The 17,866-nt window shown below is 42.9% G+C and overlaps 1 long non-coding RNA gene across 1 annotated transcript in view; it reads left to right on the top strand.

The window, feature by feature from the left end:
- Nucleotides 1-9,284, top strand: part of LOC112950695 — a 31,704-nt gene extending 22,420 nt beyond the window's left edge. The window contains exon 3 of the long non-coding RNA XR_003250067.1: nucleotides 8,788-9,284. This is a non-coding gene — a long non-coding RNA (uncharacterized LOC112950695). The remainder of the gene's footprint in view (nucleotides 1-8,787) is intronic.
- The last annotated feature ends 8,582 nt before the right edge of the window (nucleotides 9,285-17,866 follow it).

The raw sequence follows: 17,866 nt of genomic DNA, 5'->3' as shown, positions 1-17,866 counted from the left end.
AATCCTTTTGTTCTTCCTTTGCCTTGCCTTGGTGTTTTGCCACTGTCTAATCTTCACACTTTGCCATTGCATAACTTTCACACTTGGCCATTGCCTAAAGCTTCATGCTTTGCCTTTGACTTTACATTTCCTTTGTTTCCATGCTTTGCTTTTGCCTTGCTGTAACCCCAGCCATAATCCTGATGCTTATTCTTTACCTTTACCTAAAACTAATCCTAAAATTAACACTTTGGCTTTGGCTTTGCATAACCCTCCTCCTTTGCCTTTGCCATATACTCATGATTTGCTTTTGCCTTTCTTTTTGCCTTTAAATTCATCTTTGCATTTCATTTACCTAACCCTGAACCTAGCCATAACACATTGCCTTTGCCTTTGCTTTGATTTAGTATAATCCTAACCTTAATAGTAAGCCTGATGCTAAACCTAACCCCAGCCCTAAAGGCTTGCCTGTGCCTTTGTGTTGCTGTAAGCTTAGGTGTAACCCCACCCTCTTTGCCTTAACTGAACTACAACCATAATACTTTGTCTTTCCTTAGCCTAAACCTGAACGTAACCCCAACCTTCATGCATTGTATTTGGCTTTGCATAAATATAATGCCAAAGTTTGGTGTTAGAATAGGCTTGGAATAGCGTTTCCCTTTGCTATTTCCTTGAATTTCGTACTTCCCTGGCCTTTGCCTTACCCTAACCTATACTAAGGATAACCCTAACATGAATCTGAACCCTAAACCTAAGCCTAAGCCTAACCCTATAATAACCCTAAACCTTACCCTAACCCTAGCCCTAACCCTAACCCTAGCTCTGAACCTAACCCTAACCCTAAACCTTAACCCTAAATGACCCTAACCTGAAGCAAACCCTAACCTTAACCCTAGTTAACCCAGTCTTTGCATTACTGTAGCAGTAAGTCTAAACCTAACCCTATGCTTTTGCAGAATCCTAACCATAATGCTTTGCCTTTGTGGAAGCCTAGCCATAATGTTTTCGCTTGGCCTTTTCCTACCCTTACCCTAACTGTAACCCTAACCCAACCCTGATCCAAGTCTAACCTTAACCCCAAACCTTACACTAAACCCTAAGCCTCAACCCTAATCATAAAACATAAACCTAACTCCAAACCTTAATCCAAATCTTAATCCTAGCCCTACACTTAACATTTTGCCTTTACCTAACCACCACTCTGTGCTTTCTATTCATTATTTGCGTTCGCTTCTGTCTCACACCTTGCTTTTGCCTAATCTTCATGCCTTTGTCTTTAACTTCACCTTCACTTTTGTCTTTACCTTAAAGCTTAACCCTTTACCTTAACCCTTAACCCTTTACCTTACCTTAACCCTAACCCTGACACTTGGCCTTTTCCTTTGCTTAACCCTAAAGCTAAGCCTAACCTTAATGTTTTGTCTCTGCTTTTGCTTTTCCCTCTGCTTTGCCTAACTCTATCCCTGAGTCTTGACCTGTGCCTTATCCTAATGGTATCCAGAGCTCTAACACTTTGTCTTTGGCTTTTTGTTACACCAACCGTAAGTCTAACCCTACACCTAAATTTTGCTTTTGCCTAAAAATGATCCTAAACCTAAACCAAATGATATTCTAACTCTAAAGCATTGTCTTTGCCTTTACCTTTGCCTAACCCTCACTCTATGCAGTTGCCTAAGCCTCACACTATGCTGTTGCCTAGACCTCACCCAAACCCTAAACCCTAACCCTAAAACCTAACCCTAGCTCTAACCTTAACCGTAACCCTACCTCTAACCCTATCCTAGCCCCTAAACTTAAAACCTAACCCTATCCCTTACCCTAACCCTAAGTGTAACAGTTTGCCTTTATAGTTGCTTTTGCCTTGACTGAATCTGAACACTAACAATAAACATAATGTTTGGCCTTTACCTTTTTCTTGGCCTAATCTTCACCTGTAACCACAAATCCAAACCCAACCCAAAGCCCCAGCTGTAAACCTAAGACCAAACCTTACCCTAACCCTAAATCTAATACTAACACTAACCTTAACTCTAACCATAAGACTAACTCTGATCTAGCCCTAATCTCTATCCCTACACCCTAAGTCTAACTCTAACCCTAAACTCAAAATCTGTTACACAAACCTTATCATAACACGAACTTATGCTCACTCTTATGCTACCCCTAGCCCTAACACATTGCCTTCTCTTTGCCTTTGCTTTGCCCTAGCCCTAAACTTAATGTTTTGCCTTACATTTTCCTTGGAATTGGCATTTGCCTTATCCTAACCCTAACCTGAGCCTAGCCCTAAAGCAACCCTGCCTACTCCTAAAGCAACCTTAAAGCAACCATAACCCTAATCCAAAACCCTAAACCAACTCTAATCCTAATCCCAATTCTAACCCTAACTCTAACATTACCCTAACCCTAACTAAACATTTTGCTTTTGTTTTAGCTTTTCCCTAACCCTATACCTAGCATTTTGCCTTTACCTTTGCATGAGCCTAAACCTAACTGTATCCCTAACACAACCTAACCCTATCCCTAACACAAAACACCTTACCTTTGCACTATTCTTTGCTTCTCTCTAAACCTAAATATAACTCTAACTGAAAAGCTTTTCCTTTGTTCTTGTGTTTGCCTAGCTCTCATGCTTTACCTTTGCCTTATCCTTATGTTTTGCATGTGCCTTTCTCACACCTTCCTTTTGCTATGTCTCATGTTTTGCCTTTGCCAGACCTTGTGCTTTGCATTTTCCTTTGCCTTTCCCTTGGATTTGTCTTCACATTTGCCCTTGCCTTTTCCTTATATTAATCATAGCACTACACATAACCCCCACAGTTTGAATTTGCCTTTGTTTTTCCTGGTGCAAAACAGCTAAAACTTTTTCTTTAGCTTAATCCTAACCCTACCCCAACAGTTAGCCTTTTCCTTGACCTATGACTTGACTTACCCTAATGGAGATCATAAATCTAACACTTTATATTTAGATTTTCTTTAAACTATTTCTTCAAGCCTAAACCAAACCCTTCCCCCAACCCTAAGCCCAAAACTTACCTTAAACACTAGACCTAAACTCAACACTAACCTCATGCTTACTCTAAACCCTAATCCTTACTTTAAATTTAACCCTAATGCTAAAAGCTAACCCTAAACCTAATCCTGACTCTAACGTGATTATAACACTAAGCCTAAATCTAGCCCTAACCTAAACCAAACCCTAACCCTAAAGCTAATGTTAAACCCCAACCCTAACCCCAAACCCTAACCATTAATAATAAATGTAATCCCAAACCCTAACCATTAATAATAAACGTAATCCCAAACCCTAACCATTAAAAGTAACAATAAGCATAACCCTCTCTCTAATCCTAAATGCAACCTTAATTCTAACCTGGCCCTAAGACTAATACTAATGATAAAATAATCTTAAACCTAACCCTCATCTAAACCCTGAGCTTAAACCTCACTCTAATCCTAACCCTAAAAATACCCTGAATCATAAATAGCCCTTATCCTACACTAATCTATTACCCTAAATCTAACCTTACCTCTGACCCTAACCCTGACCCTAAACCTAAATAACCCTAATCCTAACTCATAACTCCAGCTCAAATATTAACTGCACAGTAACCTTAACGCCAAAACCAAACCACTAACCTAAAATGAAGGCCAAAACAAACCTAATGTTAACTGTAAACCGTAACACTAACTAAATCTAACTCTAAAATTGACCCTAATCATAACCCTGAGAACCTTAATTATATGCCTGAACCTTAATCACGTCTAATGCTAATCATTAAGTAACTGTGATCCCTAACCAGAAATAATCATAACTGTAACCCATAACCCTAATTCTAACTGTAACCCTAAAACCTAACCCTAAGCTTAACCCTAACCCTGACCCTAAACCTAAACATTAACACTAACCCTTACCCTAACCATTTACAACACCAACTCTAATCCTAAACCCCTAACCCTGGCCCTAATCGTAACCCCCCCATCATAAATCTAATCATAAAGCCCTATTGCCCTAATCATAACACCCCAAAACTACCCCAACCTTGTCCCTAAACCTGCGTATAAACCTAATCATGAATCCTAACTCTGACACTAGTCTTTAACTCGAAGACTAATCCTACCCTAACCCATAACACTAATCCTAAAACTATCCCTAACCTTAACCTAACCCAACCTTAAACATAACACTAACCCTAATGCTAACCCTTACTCTAAACTCTAACCTGGAATCCTAACGCTAATCCTAAACCCTAATCCTAGCCCTATCCCACACCAGCTGTAACTCTAAACCTAAACACTAACTCTAAAACTGAACCTGACACTAACCCTCTAACTAATCCTAATCCTCTGACTATCCTAATCCTAAACCTAAAATCATCTGAAACCTAACCTTAACCAAAAGCTAATCTTAAACCTAACCCTAAGCATAAGTTTGGAAAAACTTATTTCCTGTGAGGATGACAGAACCCTGGAACAGCCTGCTCAGAGAGGTTATGGAGTCTCCTTCTCTGGAGATCTTGCAAACCTGCCTGGATATGACTCTATGACACGTGCTGTGTCTGTCCTTGCATGAGCAGGGAGTTAGGACTAGATGATCTCTAGAGGTCTCTTCCAATCTCACTCATTCGGTTGTTCTGTGATAACTCTAACCCTGAAACCTAAATGTAACCCTAAGAGTGTTAACCAAAACCTAAAGGTGACCGTAAGTATAAATATCTATAACCCTATCCCTGTAGCCCATAATCTTAACCTTAACCATGAGCCTAATAGTAAACCAGAACCAACCACAACCTAAGCCTAAACTCAAACCATAACCCTAACACTAACGTTAACTCTAACCCTGGTGCTGACCTTAAGTAACCCTAACTGTAACCCGTAAACCTAACTGTTAATCTAAACCTGACTGAAACCTAACCTTAAACCAAACCATAACCCTAGCCCTAAGCAAAACCCTAACAGTGCCCCTAACCCTAAACCAAACCCAAAACCTAAACCTAGGCATAACCCTAACCCTTATCCCAATGTTAAAATTAAACCTAACCCTAACACTAAACATCCCTAAACCTAACCCTAAACCCTAATTCTAACCCTAAACTACTCGTATCCCCAGTCCTTAGCAGTAGCCTTAGAACTAGAACTAAATCTAATCCTGAACCTAACCACTAACCCTAACAATAACCCTAGCCCTACACCCTAGCCTTAATCTGTAATCCTAACCATAACTCGTTGCCCTGTCCCTAACTCTACCCTTAATCCTAACCCTAAACTGTAACCCTAAAGGTTACCCTAACTCTAACTAAAAACTCTAAATCTAACTAAAAAACTCTAAATCTAAAGTAACCATAACCATAAATATTCCTAAATCTAACCCTATCCCTAATCCATAATGCTAAACATAACCCTACCAGTAATCGAAGTTAGCCATAATCCTAAATTTAAACCTAATCAAAATGCTAACACTCAACCCTCACTGTATACCTATCCATAAACGTACCCGTAACTCTAATCCTGAACACTAACTCTAATTCTAAAACCTAACTCTGGCCCTAACCTCTCGATAACCCTAACCTAACCCAACCCTAAATACCCCTAGCCTAAAGTTGAAACTTAACCCTAACCCTAATCCTAACACTAAACATAACTGTAACCCTCACTGTAGCCGTAACCCTTAACCTGACCCTAACACTAAACATAACCTAATCCTAACACTAAACATAACTCTAACCCTAACTCTAGCCCTAACTCTAACCCTTAACCTGACCCTAACCGTAACCCTGAACATAAACCTAATCCTAACTCTAAACCATAACTCTAAGCCATAACTCTAAACCTAACGTAAATCTATCCCTAGCATAAACCTCTACCCCTAACAGTAATCCTGACCCTCAGCCTAAACCTAACCCAATACCTAATCCTAATCCAAACACTATCCCTAACCCTTAAACTAACCCTAATCCTATCCCTATTCCTAGCACTAATGCTATCTCTAAACCTCAGCCTATCCCTAATCCTAACCCTGTTCCTAACACTGTCCCTAAACCTAAATCCTAACCCTTACAATAACTCTAACCCTAAAACTAAATTCTAACACTAACCTTGCTAGTAACAGTAACTTCACTCTAACCTAACCCTAATCCCTAACCCTAATCCTAAAAGCAACCAAACCTCACCCTAAAACTAACCCTGACTGTAACCCCAATCCTAACCCTAAAGTTAACCGAACCGTAACCCCAATCCTAACCCTGAAGCCTAATGCTAATGCTAACTGTAACCTTTGCCCTACCCCAACCCTAAAACCTAACCTAAACTGTAATTCTAAACCTAAATATCAAGAACCCTAAGTTTTACACATAATTTTACCTTCAACTCTAACCTAAACCTAACCCTCTACTTAACCCTTACCCTAACCCTCACTGTAACTCTAACTCTGACCCTAACCCTAACCCAAATCCAAACTCTAAATGTAAATGCTAAACTTTAATGCTAACCCTAACTTTAACTAGTACCCTACCTTAACTCTAACTCTAAACCCGTGTTTGATCCCAACCCTGGCCCTAACCCTAAGCCCTAACTCTAAACCTAACCCTAAACCTAATCCTAACCCTAACCCTAAGGTAACCAAAACATAACCCTAAACATAACCCTAAGCATAACCCATAACCTAACCCTAACCTAAACTAACCCTAACTCCAATCCTAAGTGTTAAGTATAAATCTAATGCAAACCCAAACCCTACCCTAACCCTGACTGTACCATAGCCTATCCCTAAACCAACCCTAACCCTAATTCCTAACCCTGGCTCCCTCTGACTCCTGCTTAGCACTATTCCAATGTCCTGGCCCCGTGGCTTCTGGCTCTCACTGGAGGGCAGATGTGGCCCAGGGCTTCACACAGTGGCCTGCCACCCATGGTCTGTTCCCAGACCAGGAGAATGCCTGAGGGACGACCTTGCAACTCCCCCTGCCCCAGCTTGGTGCTTTGCCATGGATAGACCCAGGCCACTTCCTGCTCCTGGTGCTGTCCCCAGGTCCTTCCTGGCAAAGGTGCAGCCCCATCACTCACAGGTACTTCCTGCTGTTCCCGCTGATGCTTTTTCTGCTGTCAGCCCCAGTCCTGCCCTTCTGCTTCTGGTTCTGACTCTGCTCTCACCACACATTTGCCACACCTCATCACCGCTTGCCAATATATGCTGCAAGAACAAGAAGGGGAGAAAGCGGAAGAGAAGGCGGGAATGGCAGAAAATATGGGAAGAGACAAGAAAAAGAGCAAGAGAGAAAGGAAAAAGAGAGGAGAAGGAGAAAAAGAGGGGAAGAAGAGAAGGGGAACACAAAAAGTGCAGAGAGTGGAGAGAAGGAAAAGAGACAGAAACAGAGAAGAAGAGAGAGAAGCACAGATAAAAAAAGAGATGAGAAAGCACAAAAAAAAGAGAGAGGAGAGTAGACAGGAAAGAGAGAAGAGAGCAAAAGAACATGTGAGAATGAGGTACAGAAGGGGGAAAAAATGGAGGAGGAGGGAGCAGGAAAGGGGGAGAGAGAGAACAAAGGAGAGAAAATCCAAAAGAAAGGGCAGGAAGGAAAGAGAGAGTGAGTGAAGAGAGAAGAAATGAGGGAGGGAAAGGGAGAAAGCAAGAGAGAAAAGGAGGAGAAGAAGAAAAAAGGGAAGATGGAGAAAGAGGAGAAAAAGACAAGAACAAGAACAAGTCAAAGGGACAGAAGGGAGGAATGGGGTAGAGAGAGGAAGAGGAAAAAGGGAGGAAGTAAAATAGAAACAGGAGAAAAGAGTCAGTGGGAAAGGGAGAGAGAAGGTTTATCATGAGAGAGAAGGAGAGATAAATGAGAGAAAGGAGAAAGGGAGTGGGAAAACAGGAAGGGAGAGGTATAGCATAAGAGAAAAAAGATAAGGGAGGCGGAGATGGAAAGAGAGAGATAAAGAGGAAAGGAAAGCAACAGAGAAAGAGAAAGGTAAAGAGCAAGAAAGAGAAGGCAAGAGGGAGAGAAAGTGAGCAAAGAGAAATTGTGAGAGGAAGAGACATACCGAACAGGAAGAGAGCAACACAGAGAGAATGGAGAAGGCAGAGAAAGTGACAGGAGACAAAAAGAGAGGGATAGAAGAGAAAGAAAAAAGAGAGGGAAGAAAGAAAGAGAAAGGGGAAGAGAGAGAGGAAGAAGGAGAAAGAAAAATGACGATGAGGGAGAGAAAATAAGATGGAAGGAAAAATGAAGGAAAAAAAGAAGGGAGGTTGAGGAAGACACAGAAAGGAAGAAAGGGAGAGAATGAGAAAAAAGAGAGAGGACGAGAGGAACAGAAGGAACAGAAAAGGGGAAGCGAGAGACAAATGTAAAAAAAGACGAAGATTAAGAGGAAGGGGGAGAAATGGAAAGGAAAAAAAGGTGGAATAGGCATAGTGGAAAAGGGAAAAAGAAATCAAGAACGAGAGAGAGGTAAACAGAGAGAGGGGAAAAAGAAGAGATAGAAAGGACAAGAAAGGGGGAGAAAGAGGCAGAAAGGAGGAGAAAATGGAGAGAAAGATCTGCAGAGAAGGATAGAAGAAAGAAAGAGGGAGAGAAAGAATACTGGAATAGAAAGGGAAAAGGAAAGCCTGAAAAAGGAGACAAAAGGAGACAAGGAGGAGGGGGAACAGAGAAAGAAAAAGAAAACAGAGAAGAAACACAGGCACATGGCCACAGGCCACAGGCAGCTGGCCACACAGAGCTCACTCCCAGGGTGACTACAGACCTCGTCCTACAGCTTGGCAATGCTCAGGCCCATGCTTACAGCAAAGTGCTGCCGCACCCTCTCTGATGCCAGGAATGGGGCACACTGATGCAGAGTCACCACCTTCCACATCTGGAGAAGAGCATCAGGCCCTGTCACAGGGATTCTGCTCAACTGCCAAGAGCGTCAGGAGAGATACATCTGTGCGGCGGAGTCAGCAAAGACCTGCAAAGACACCAGTAGCCCTGCATGGGCATGCGTGGCACCATGTCTCTGCTGATGCCATGGGATTTCTGCAGCTCTGCAGGGAGCTTCAGCACTCTTATGTTGCAGATGGCTAGGACTGCGTCCTGGCCGTGCAGCATGAGGCTGGCAAATGCTTCCTCGATCTCTCTGCAGAAGAAGGACCTCATCCCCAGGGCAGAAGTAGAAAGGGTGCAGTAGAGGGTGAAGCCTGAGCAGCACAGCACCTTTTATTCTGCAGCTGAAAAAGTCCATGTGGTAGGCTGCTCTTGAGGGCACTTCACATCGACCACTTGGCACCAGCACAGTCCTGCCCACTGAGGACAGTAGCCCTGTGATGGCTCTCACTTACTCCCTGGACCCCCAAGGTCAACAAATCTGTGTGACTGACAACAGTTAGCTTGGAAATCTTTTTTCTTAGAGTGCGAAGGAGCTTGGAAGCTTTTGGCCTCAGAGCCTCTTGGCTCCTTTGCCTTCCTTGCTCCTCTGGGCTCTCAACTTGGGAAAGCCACCCTGCCTGAAAGAGAGTTGCAAGTAACAGTTTGCAGCCATTCCGAGAAACCCTCTCCATTCTCCGAAACAGATGAGCCCCATTCCCTACACACACACTGGGGACTCCTGGAGTTTGTCTTGAGTCACCTCCTGCAGGTCACAGAGACAGACATACAAAGTGAGCAGTGGGCAGGGGTTCAGCAGAGTGGTCACACCTGCCCCAGTCACAGTCATTTCTACCAGACCCTGGCTCTGCCATTCCTACGGCTCCCACCAAAGCCTTGGACATATGGTACTCTCATGCCACAGCCCTCAGCACCAGCATTCAAGTGCCCTGTCACTTGGGGATGCAGCTCAGCGTGTGCAGGAGCTCAGGTATGGTCCCAGAAAAATATTGTGCCTCTGGAGAAACCCACCCTTCAGCAGAGTCGAAAGGCCCCTAGCACAACAGCACTCACTCCAGGCACTCACCAGCAACATCTGTAACAGCTCCTATTTGCAGGTGAGCTCAAGCCTGGGGCAGTGTCCACTGTTCAGATGGCCAGGTTGATCTTCATGATGCTCTGCACCAGTGAGAGGTTTAGTTGCATGTCTTGTTCCTGCACCCTGGAGAAGAAGTGGACCTTCAGGACTGGTGCACGGATGTCCTGGGGGTTGTGCCCTGGAGAAGGAGTGAATATGCGAGTACTGTGACTCAAGGAAAGACCTGGGTCCTGTGTGCTGAAGGATGAGCATATGTCCAGGGCCTGTGTGCAGGAGAAGGAACCAGCATCCAAGAACTGTAACCTGGAGAAGGAATGGATGACCAGGTCCTGTTCACTGGAGAAGGAGAGAAGGTCCTGGGCTTGTGCCTTGGAGAAGTAGCCAAAACCCATGGCTTGTGCCCTGGAGAAGGAGTGAATATCCATGGCCTGTGCCATGGAGAATGCCCAAATGACTAGGGCCTATGCACTGGAGAGGCAGCTATAACATCCATGGCCTGTACCCTGCAGAAGGCGTAAACATCTGTGGTGCATGTGCTAGGGAAGCGGCAAACCTGTGTGGCCTATGCACTAGAGAAGCAGTGAACCTATGTGGCCTGTGCACTAGAGAAGCAGACAACATCTGCAGTCTGTGCACTGGAGAAGAAGCATATGTCTGTGGTGTAAGCTCTAAACGAGTGAAAATCAGGATGTGCACAGTGGGGAAGGGTGGACATCTGGCACTCTGGAGAGGGAATGAACATCAGCAACCTGTGCACTACAAAAGGAGCAAAAATCTGTGGCCTACGTGGTCAGGCAAGAATGAATGTTTGCAGCCTTCATGCTAGCAAAAAATCAAATTCAGCGTGTGTGAAGGAGAAAGATCAGATATTGTGGCCAATACCCTGTAAAAGGCGCGAAAGCTTGTGCACTGGAGATGCAGTGAATCATCGGGACCAGCCCACTGGAGAAGCAGCAAATATCTGCTTCTGCAAGTATCTGTGGCTTGCTTACTGGAGAAGCACAAACATCAGCAACCTGTGCCTTGCAGATGTCAGCGGTCTGCACACTGCAAAAGGAGCAAACACTCATGGCCTGTGATGTGGAGGAGTGAATATCCATGGCCTGCATGCTGGAGAAGAAGTGATCTTTGGCTTGCTCGCTGGTGAAACAGTGTACATTCACAGTCCTTGCCCTGGAGAAGGAGCGAATGTCCATGGCCTGTTCCCTGCAGAATGAGCATTTGTCCATGGCCTTTGTGCTGGAGAAAGAACAGACGTCCAGGGCCTGCACCCAGGAGAAGCAGTGGAAGTCTGCAACTTGTATACTGCAGAAGGAGCAGATGTCCTGGAGAAGGAGTGAACATCCACAGCCTGTGACCTGCAGCAGGCGCCCTACAGGAGAGCACATCTGTGACCTGTGCCCTGGAGAAGCAGCAAAAATCCATAATTTGCATCCTGCAGAAGGAGCAAATGTCTGGGTCCTGTGCCCTGGAGAAGGAATGGAGGTCAGGAGCCTGTATCCTAGTGAAGGAGCACATGTCTGTGGAATGAGTATGGGAGAAGAAGAAATCATTCAGGGTCTGTGGCCTGCAAAAGAAGCAAACATATGCGACCTATGTGCTACAGAAAGAGTGAACTTCTTTGACTTTCATGCTGGAGAAGGAGTGGACGTCCAGGGCCTGTGTCCTGAAGGAACTAAGGTCCCCTGCCTGTGTCCTGGAGAATATGCAGATGTTCAGGGCCAGTGCTCTGAAAAAGGAGTAGATATCCCCCAGGCATCCTGGGGTTGCACTCTGGAGAATCATAAAATCATTATGGTTGGAAAAAACCTTTAAGATCATTGAGTCCAACCATAAGCCCTTGAACACCATGACTGCTAAACCATGTCTCTAAGTGACTCATCTGCATGTTTCTTGAACACTACCGGTGATGGTGACTCCACCACCATGGGCAGCATGTTCGAATGTTTGACTACTCTTTCCACATAGAAATTTTTCCTAATGTCTAGCCTGAACCTCGCCTCACACAACTTGAGGTCATTTCTTCTTGTCCTATCAGTAGTTATTTTGGAGATCGACCTCCACCTCACTACAACCCCTTTTCAGGTAGTTGTAGAGAGCAATAAGGTTTCCCCTGACCCTCCTCCAGACTAAATAACCCCAGCTCCCTCAACCACTCCTCATAAGGTCTGTGCTCCAGCCCTTCTACCACCTTCGTTGCCCTTCTTTGGACACTCTCCAGCCCTTCCATGTCTTTGTTGTAGTGAGAGGCCCAAAACTGAACACATTATTTGAGGTGCGACCTCACTAGCTCTGAGTACAGGGGAACAATCACTTCCCTTTTCCGGCTGACTCCACTGAAGGAGGAAACATCTGGAGCTTGGAAGCTGCAGAAGCATTGGTGCTCCGGGTCTTGTGCACTGAAGAAGGAGTGAATGTCTGAGGCCTGTGTGCTGGAGGACATCCATCCTGTACTCTGGAGAAAGAGCCAATGTCTTTGGCCTGCACCCTGGAGAAGGAGCAGAGGTCAGGAGCCTGTGAATAGTAAAGGAACATACATCTATGGATTGGGTATTGAAGGAGTAGAGATTGTCTAGGGCCTGCACTCCAGAGAAGGACTGAATGTCTGTGTCCTGCACGCTGTGGAAGGAGCAAAGGTCTGTGGTATTGGAGAATTGGCGAAAGTCTGGGTCCTGCATCCTGGAGAAGGAGCAAAGATCTCTAGCCTGCACCCTGGAGAAGGAGTGTACATCTGTGGATTAGGTACCAGAGAAGAAGAGATTGTCCAGGGCTTGCACTCTGGAGAATGAGTGAAAGTATGCAGCCTGCACCCTGGAGAAGGAGTGAACATTCAGGTCCTGTGCCCTGGAGAAGGAGTGGACCTTTGGTGCCTGTGCCCTGGAGAAGAAGCAATCATCCAGGTCCTGTGCCTCAGGGAAGGAGTGAACATCTGAGGCTTACACTCTGGAGAACAGAACACTGAGAATCTTCCCCCATGGAGAAGGTGTGAATGTCCACAGCTTGCCTGATAGAGAAGCAGTGTTCATTTATGATCTTTGCTCTGGAGAAGCAGCAAACATCCATGGTCTATGCCCTGCCAAAGGAGCCAATGTCCGTGGCCTTTGAGCTGGAGAATGAGCAGACATCTGGAGTCTGTGCTCTGGAGAAGGAACAAACATCTGGGGTTTGCAAACTGCAGAAGCAGTGAAGATCCAGGTCCTGTGTGTTAAAGAAGAAATAAATATCCGGGGCATGTGAGCTGGAGGAGGAATTAACATCTAAAGACTGCGATCTGGAGAAAAAAAAAATGAACGTATGGGAGCCAACCTGCTGGAAAAGGAGTGAAGGTCCAGAGCTTGCTTGCTGGAGAAGGAGAAAAGGTCCAGGACTTATGTGCTGGAGAAGCAGTGAACATCTGTGATCTATGTGCTGGAGAAGGAGCATTGAGCTGTAATACAATTTTCCAACTTAGGTTTTTAGCAAGAGGCAGGATAAATAGGATGAAATCTTGTATGTAGATTTGTTCTTTCTTTGAGAAATTATCATGAAACAAACAAAAGAAGTGTAAATTATTGGTATCAGATTCAAATTTGTTATTGATGATGCGTGATGAAAAGAAGATGTGTTGTTCTGCTTGTCGTATTGGGAAAAAATGTTTAAAAGTAGATGATAAGGAAGAGGATATACAATTGTTGATTTCTCTGAAAAATGTTTGGGATAGTACTGATGATAAAGGAAGTAAGATATCAAGTCCGATTTCAGGCAGGACTAAAGTATAGCACAATGCTGTGATTCAGGCTCTATTGCATCAGTGGGCCTAGAGGGAATGCCTATATATGTAAAAGTTCCTTTTAAAAAATACAGGTTTAATAAGTTGATAGGAATCAACAGGGTCATACTGAAAAAGTCCAGGAAAATGTATTGATCCTTTAAAATGGTAATTGAAAATCACAATCCACATTGGCAGGATTTACAAGTGCTTTTGAATACTTTACTTTTTTTTTTTTTAACTTTTTTTTTTCCCCAAGGAAAACTGAATAATGTTGGATAAAGCTCAAGAGGAAAATGAGAGACAAAATAATAGGGATGGACTGTTATCATTTTATGCTGACCTGAGAATTAGATTGGTATCAAAATACAGGAGTATATACATGTGTTATATGTATATACAGGAGTATAAACATGTGATAATGATTAAACAGTATCAGCAGTGAATATATATGGAGTAAATGGAGTACCTAGATCTAAAAAGATTTCAAAGTTAGATCAAATTGTACAAGGTAAGACTGAGCATCCCTGTATTTTATGAGCAGCTGTGTGAGACTGTTTGAAAATGGACAGAATTGGTTCCTAAGGATGAAGATAACAAGATAAACTTTACTACATTTTGTGGAACAGTCAGCACCAGATATATGGAAGAAGCTTCAGAAAGTGGATGGTATGTTTGGAATGTGAATATCTCAGTTAATAGGAATTGCATATAAGATATACAATAACAGAGAAGAAGTAGAGAAAAAGCATTATGTTGCAAGTTTGGCAGCTGCATTTGCTCAGATGCAAATGCTCAGATTCCCTTCTCGGGGAAAAAGTTTTCTGAGGGGACCAGGGCAGGGGAAAAGAAATGGAACAGGAGGGAATCTAGGGAATAGAATCTCACTAAAGAGACATCAGGAGCACTGAAAAAATGAGCGCCCTAAGACGCAATCACTACTCCCATTTGCATCTGTGCTGGAGGCAGACTTGCTACAATTGCTACTGGACTTGCTACTGGAGACTGTGATTGCTACAGAGGATTCAGGTTGATGGAGATACCTCAGCTGGATCTCTGGTTTCAGTCAAGCTGGAGAATTAAGTACTTATATTTTTAACAAATACTGGAGCAATATGTTTAGTATTATATAGTTGTAAAGGACCGATGAGTAAATTCTCTCTGTCAGTAATAGCCATAGAAAGGCAAGAGGCCAAGCCTTTTTTCCAGCAAATAAAATGAGAAATTGTGAATAAGATAATCACACATGAAATCTTATGTATGCCAAAATGCCCTCTATTAAAATGGGAAGAGACTTGTTAAATTAGTTAGGAACACAAATAACTTTTCATCAAAACAAGGTTCAAGTACATATATCACAATATATATGAGATATATGTTGCAAGAATTATTAGAGACGAAGGGCACTGAGGATAAGGAAAACAAGTTGAAGTCGTCTCTCTGAACATCATGAATTGAGTGAATGCTTTAGTCAGAGCAACTGAGAGAACTGGAAAAATAAAATCAGCAGAAACATTAAGAGTGGAATTAAAGCCAGGGGCAAAGTCAGTAAGATGTAAAAAATATCCTATTAAACCAGAAGCCCATATTAGACTAAAACCTGCAATTATTAAATTTTTAGAATATTAAATTTTAGAATATTAAATATTATTAAATATTATTAAATATTATTAAATATTAAATTTTAGAATATTACATTTTTAGAATGGCTATTGTGCGAATACCAGTCAGAATATAATACTCTGATCTTACCTGTCAAAAAAGCCACACTCACAAGAATATTGTTTAGTACGAGATCTAAGGGCTAGCAATCAAATAGTGGTTGACGTGTATCCAGTGATACCTTGCTCTTATTATTGTTAATGATAATTGAGTCATCTATTTTACAGTATTGGATTTAAAAGACACTTAGTTTTTTATCACATTAGAAGAACAAAGTCAGCAGTTTTTGCTTTGGAATGGGAAACTCCACAACAGGATGCAAAATGCAGCTGTGCAAGACTGTACTCCCTCAATGATGTAAGAGCAGCCCTCCTCTTCTTGGTAATACATGGGCAAAAGAACTGGAGTATTGCCAATGTAAAAAAAAATACTATTAAGTGATTACAGTGTGTGTGATTGCCTGCAACCTATTGAACAAACATACCCAGTCACTCAGACCTGAGGGATACTTCCTTACAAAATCCTGACTGGGAGTTATGTACTGATAAATAACAAATATTGATAAATAAGTCAGTTTTGTAGAAGAAAAGAGAATGGAAGGAATAGAAGAACAAACAGAGGCAAAACCATTGCCAGTAAATGCATCTTATCAGAAAGCAGAATTGATTGCTTTGACATGAACTCTGAAGTTATCAGAAGGAAAACAGACCAATATCTATACAAACTACAGATATGCCTTTGGAGTAATATATGCACATGGGACAACTTGGAAGGAAAGAGGATTGTTATTTTCACAATGGAAGTCCATAAAGTGCAGTAGAGAGATTATGTTGCTGCCAGAGGCAGTCAGCAAACCCGAAGAAGCAGCTGTAATGCACTGCAAGGCAGGACATGGACAAACCAATGTAATCAAAGGAAACAGGAAAGTGGATGAAGCTGCAAAAGAGTCACATTGTCAACAACCATAGCTACCTTGGTTTCACAAAATCACAGAATTTTCAAGGTTGGAAGAGACCTCTAGAGATCATGTAGTCCAACTCCCCTGCTCCAGCAGGGACACCTAGAGCACATGGCACAGAGTAGCATCCAGGCACGTTTTGAAGACCTCTAGAGAAGGAGACTCCACACCCTCCCTGGGCAGCCTGTTCCAGGGCTCTGTCACCCTCACAATAAAGAATTTCTTCCTCACATGGAGATGGCACTTGCTGTGTTGCAACTTACACCCACTACTCCTTGTCCTGTCACTGGCCACCACCAAGAAGAGTTTGGCCCCTTCCTCCCTACATTCCCCCTTCAAGTACTTAGGCATATTAATCAGATCCCCTCTCAACCTTCTCCAGAGAAAACAGGCCCAACTCAGTTTTTCCTTGTACGATAGATGCTCCACTCCCTTAATCATCTTTGTTGCCCTCCGCTGGGCCCTCTCCAGAAGCTCCACATTCCTCTTGTACTGGGGAGCCCAGAAATGCAGACAATACTCCAAGTGCAGCCTCACCAGAGCTGAGTAGAGGGGCAGGATCACCTCCCTTGACCTCCTGACAGAACTCTTCTTGATGCAGGCCAGGATCCCATTAGCCTTCTTGCCCATAGAGAATCTTCAGAGATTCAGAGTTTCAGAGAAAATCTTAAAAATCCAAGTATACAGAAAAAGCCCCCAAGTATACAGGAAAAAAGAGATTGAATTATTGAAATGTAAGAAGACTGCTGATGGATGATGAGTAACTCCAGTCATACAGGGTTTTCGATAATGAAGGAATTGATGTATCATACCCATAAAAGCATGCACATGGCAACTGAGCTTTTAATTAAAACAGTAAAGAGATGAGAATTAATATGCTATGAATGCTGTAAGTGTTACACAGTGTTGGGAAATCTATGTCAGGAATAATCCTAAAATTCAAAGGAAACCTCCTCCTGGGGAAATAAAGAGAGGCTCTACATTTGCAGATTACTGGCAGGTTGATTTTTCTGAATTACCTAGTTGTTGTGGTTATAAGCATTTATTAGTACACATTTTCAAGGTGACCTGAGATCTTCTGTGTCACACCAATAAGGCAAAGGAGGTTCTAAAAGTGTTGTCAAAAGAAATACCAAGATTTGGGGAAACTCTTAGGGTTATGGAAAAGGTTAGTCCATTTGAAATTTTGTATGGGAAGCTTTATACTGTAAACTTGACTGGGAAAGAAACCCAAGTGCATATTAAAGGCAGTCAAACTCTGCATGATTATCTCCTGTGTTTGCAAAGAGTTCTTACTTTCTTCCATGGGCAGATCCAGTTGTGAACACCTGTGCCTTTGGACTCACCTATACATTCCTTTAAAGCAGGACATCAGATATTATCTATAAACTTAGAAAGAAGAGCTCCTGATAGAGAAGTGGAAGGGACTTCATCATGTGCTGTTAACAAGTAACATGACTGTAAAGGTTGAGAGTTGACTCTTGGATCCACTCCACATGGGTAAAAGCAGTGAACCTACTAGTGACTTGGAAAGCTGAACAAACTCAACCTTTGAAACTCAAACTTAGATATTAATGAACTGTACT

This window comes from Nothoprocta perdicaria, unplaced genomic scaffold (assembly GCF_003342845.1).
Source record: "Nothoprocta perdicaria isolate Ctin4 unplaced genomic scaffold, notPer1 scaffold_329, whole genome shotgun sequence".
Taxonomy (NCBI): Eukaryota; Metazoa; Chordata; class Aves; order Tinamiformes; family Tinamidae; genus Nothoprocta; species Nothoprocta perdicaria.
This window is presented reverse-complemented; position numbering and strand designations above follow the sequence as displayed.